Source organism: Arachis stenosperma, chromosome 1 (assembly GCF_014773155.1).
Source record: "Arachis stenosperma cultivar V10309 chromosome 1, arast.V10309.gnm1.PFL2, whole genome shotgun sequence".
NCBI lineage: Eukaryota > Viridiplantae > Streptophyta > Magnoliopsida > Fabales > Fabaceae > Arachis > Arachis stenosperma.
This window is the reverse complement of record NC_080377.1, coordinates 66476482-66480967: the sequence shown is the minus strand read 5'-3', so window position 1 is coordinate 66480967 and position 4486 is coordinate 66476482. Positions and strand designations below refer to the sequence as shown.

Sequence of the window (4486 nt, the reverse complement as noted above, 5' to 3'; positions counted from 1 at the left end):
ATGAGAAATATGTTGGAGTTTTGGAGATGCTTTGTCCTCTGAACTTCAACTCTTCCTTGAAATCCTTTTCCACACGCAAGGTCCCTTCCATGGCAAGCTCTATGTAGGGTGTCACCGTTGTCAATGGCTACTTCCCATCCTCTCAGTGAAAACGTTCCTATGCTCTGTCACAGCACGGCTAATCATCTGTCGGTTCTCAATCAGGTTGGAATAGAATCCATTGATTCTTTTGCGTCTGTCACTAACGCCCAGCCTTCAGGAGTTTGAAGCTCGTCACAGTCATTCAATCCCAGAATCCTACTCGGAATTCCACGGACAAGGTTTAGACTTTCTGGATTCTCATGAATGCCGCCATCAATCCGGCTTATACCACGAAGATTCTGATTAAAGAATCTTAGAGATACTCATTCAATCTGATGTAGAACGGAGGTGGTTGTCAGGCACACGTTCATGGATTGAGGAAGGTGATGAGTGTCACGGATCATCACCTTCTCTATAATTAAGCGCGAATGAACATCTTAGATAAGAACAAGAGTGTTTGAATGGAAAACAAAGGAATTATATTAATTCATCGAGACGCTGCAGAGCTCCTCACCCCCAACAATGGAGTTTAGAGACTCATGCCGTCAAAAAGTATGTAATTCAGATCTGAAAATGTCATGAGGTACAAAATAATTCTAAAAAGTTGTTTAAATAATAAACTAGTAACCTAGGTTTACAGAATATGAGTAAACTAAGATAATTGGTGCCGAAATCCACTTCTGGGGCCCACTTGGTGTGTGCTGGGGCTGAGACGAAAGCTATCCACGAGTAGAAGCTTTTCTTGGAGTTGAACTCCAAGTTATGACGTGTTTTGGGCGTTCAACTCCGGATCATGACGTGTTTCTGGCGTTTAACTCCGGACAGCAGCATGTACTTGGCGTTCAACGCCAAGTTACGTCGTCTATCTTCGCGCAAAGTATGGACTATTATATATTGCTGGAAAGCCCTGGATGTCTACTTTCCAACGCCGTTGAGAGCGCGCCAATTGGACTCCTGTAGCTCTAGAAAATCTATTTCGAGTGCAGGGAGGTCAAGATCCAACAACATCAGCAGTCCTTTTTCAGCCTAAGTCAGATTTTTGCTCAGCTCCCTCAATTTCAGCCAGAAAATACCTGAAATCACAGAAAAATACTCACACTCATAGTAAAGTCCAGAAATATAATTTTTGCCTAAAAACTAATAATATTTAACTAAAAACTAATTAAAACATGCTAAAATCTACATGAAATTACCCCCAAAAAGCGTATAAAATATCCGCTCATCAGGAGGGCAGGGCAGAACTTTTTGGCGCACCAGAATGGTGCCCGTGCGTGCTGCTGGTGCTACCGAGTGATGCCTTGGTGCGCCAGTTTGGTGCGCTGGCCGTGCCACAACAAAATGCTGCCCTGCCCTCGCGGAGGGCTGGGCAATGTTTCCGAATTGAAGCCCCGTGTTCGAAACTCGGGTGACACACACGCTACCTCTTTTCCTTGATTTTCTTGGCACCAAAGTAAGACTTAGTTCCTTGCTTCCTCATGGTACCGTGTTCGATCCTTGTGGCAAGCAAAGGTGAACTTTTTCTTTGAATTTCTTCCCATGGTGAGCCCGATACTGCCCTTGAGGAGGGCAGGGCAATGTTTTGTTCTTCTTGATTCATGGCACCAATTTGTGCTCTGCCCTTGTAGTGGGCAGGGCAGTGTTGCCTCTCAAGCCTTGTTTCCTTATGTTGCCTTCCAAGAGGGCAGTGTGCCCTTGAGGAGGGCAATGCTTGCTTCCTCCTTTCCATGCGCCACACTTTTTCTCTCTTGGGCCACGCTTCCTTAAGCCACGCTTTCCTCTTTTCTTCTTTTCTTCACCTACAAAAAACCAAAACAACCACTCCAAGTATCACTAAATTCACAAGGCTTATAAATCAATTAAAAATCAATTAAATTCAGCTTAAACCTCATGAGTTAACATTAATTTCATGGTGGTTGTTTGATTTAAAGAAGTTATGCATTTTCACTCCAAATCACTTACTTAGGATGTAAGAAAGTGCATAAAGGCTAATAAAACAAGTGAAATTAGCTTGAAAAATGGGTATATGATGACCAGTCATCAAGTTCCTCATTAGGGAACTCATTGGAGGCCAGTGGACGTCCATTGAGGTCTTCCTCAGTGGCGTTCACTGCCTCTTCCTCCTCTCCCAATTCGGCCATGTTGATGGCCTTGCACTCTCCTTTTGGATTTTCTTCTGTATTGCTTGGAAGAGTACTAGGAGGGAGTTCAGTAATTTTCTTGCTCAGCTGACCCACTTGTGCCTCCAAGTTTCTAATGGAGGACCTTGTTTCAGTCAAGAAACTTTGAGTGGTTTTGATTAGATCAGAGACCATGGTTGCTAAGTCAGAGTGGTTCTGCTTAGAATTCTCTGTCTGTTGCTGAGAAGATGATGGAAAAGGCTTGCCATTGCTAAACCTATTTCTTCCACCATTATTATTGTTGAAACCTTGTTGAGGTTTCTATTGATCCTTCCATGAGAGATTTGGATGATTTCTCCATGAAGAATTATAGGTGTTTCCATAGGGTTCTCCCATATAATTCACCTCTTCCATTGAAGGGTTCTCAGGATCATAAGCTTCTTCTTCAGATGAAGCATCCTTAGTATTACCTGGTGCATTTTGCATTCCAGACAGACTTTGAGAAATCAAATTGACTTGCTGGGTCAATATTTTGTTCTGAGCCAGTATGGCATTCAGAGTATCAATCTCAAGAACTCCTTTCTTCTGATTTGTCCCATTGTTCACAGGATTCCTTTCAGAAGTGTACATGAATTGGTTATTTGCAACCATTTCAATTAGCTCTTGAGCTTCTGTAGGCGTCTTCTTCAGATGAGGAGATCCTCCAGCGGAGCTATCCAAAGACATCTTGGACAGTTCAGACAGACCATCATAGAAAATACCTATGATGCTCCATTCAGAAAGCATGTCAGAAGGACATTTTCTGATCAATTGCTTGTATCTTTCCCAAGCTTCATAGAGGGATTCTCCTTCCTTCTGTCTGAAGGTTTGGACTTCCACTCTAAGCTTACTCAATTTTTGAGGTGAAAAGAACTTTGCCAAGAAGGCATTGACTAGCTTTTCCCAAGAGTTCAGGCTTTCTTTAGGTTGTGAGTCCAACCATGTCCTAGCTCTGTCTCTTACAGCAAAAGGGAATAGCATCAGTCTGTAGACCTCAGGGTCAACCCCATTAGTCTTGATAGTGTCACAGATTTGCAAGAATTCAGCTAAAAACTGATGAGGATCTTCCAATGGAAGTCCATGGAACTTGCAATTCTGTTGCATTAGAGAAACTAATTGAGGCTTAAGCTCAAAGTTGTTTGCTCCAATGGCAGGGATAGAGATGCTTCTCCCATAGAAGTCGGGAGTAGGTGCAGTGAAGTCACCCAGCACCTTCCTTGCATTGTTGGCATTGTTGTTGTTTTTGGCTGCCATGGGTTCTTCTTCTTTGAAGATTTCTGTTAGGTCCTCTACAGAGAGTTGTGCTTTGGCTTCTCTTAGCTTTCGCTTCAAGGTCCTTTCAGGTTCAGGGTCAGCCTCAACAAGAATGTCTTTGTCTTTGCTCCTGCTCATATGAAAGAGAAGAGAACAAGAAAATGTGGAATCCTCTATGTCACAGTATAGAGATTCCTTGAGGTGTCAGAGGAACAGAAAAATAGAAGGAAGAGGTAGAGGAATTCGAACTTAGTGAGATAGAGTTCGAATTGTGCATTGAGGAGGAGTGGTACTCCATAAATAGAAGCATGTGAGAAGAGAGGAAGAGTTTTTTTTTTCGAAAACAAAGTAAAAGATTTTAAAAACATTTTAAAAAAAATAATTGATTTTCGAAAACTAAAAGTGGAAAAGAAATCAAGTGATTTTTGAAAAAGATTTTGAAATTAGAAATCAAAAAGATATGATTGAAAACTATTTTGAAAAAGATTTTATTTTAAAAATTAATGACTTGCCTAACAAGAAAAGATATGATTCAAACATTAAACCTTTCTCAACAGAAAAGGCAACATACTTGAAATGTTCAATCAAATCATTAATTGTTAGCAAATATCTTTGAAAAAAGGAAAGAAATTGATTTTGAAAAAGATTTGATTGAAAAGATATGATTTGAAAAAGATTTGATTTTGAAAAATTTTTGAAAACCTGAAAAAAAATTGAATTAAAAACAGAATCTTCCCCCTTGTGCCATCCTGGCGTTAAACGCCCAGAATGGTATCCATTCCGGCGTTTAACGCCCAAAATGCTACCCTTTTGGGCGTTAAACGCCCAACTAGGTATCCTGGCTGGCGTTTAAACGCCAGTTTTCCTTCTTCACTGGGCGTTTTGAACGCCCAGCTTTTTCTGTATAACTCCTCTGCTGCATGTACTGAATCTTCAGTTCCCTGTATTATTGACTTGAAAATAGAACCAAGATCAAATAAACAATGCATGCAAGA

The 4486-nt window shown here is 41.0% G+C and overlaps 1 non-coding gene across 1 annotated transcript; it reads left to right on the top strand.

Moving 5' to 3' along the window:
• The first annotated feature begins 2978 nt into the window (after positions 1-2978).
• Positions 2979-3086, top strand: LOC130956700 (small nucleolar RNA R71). The gene has a single exon (XR_009077191.1). It is a non-coding gene; the product is annotated as a small nucleolar RNA R71 (small nucleolar RNA).
• Positions 3087-4486: the final 1400 nt, after the last annotated feature.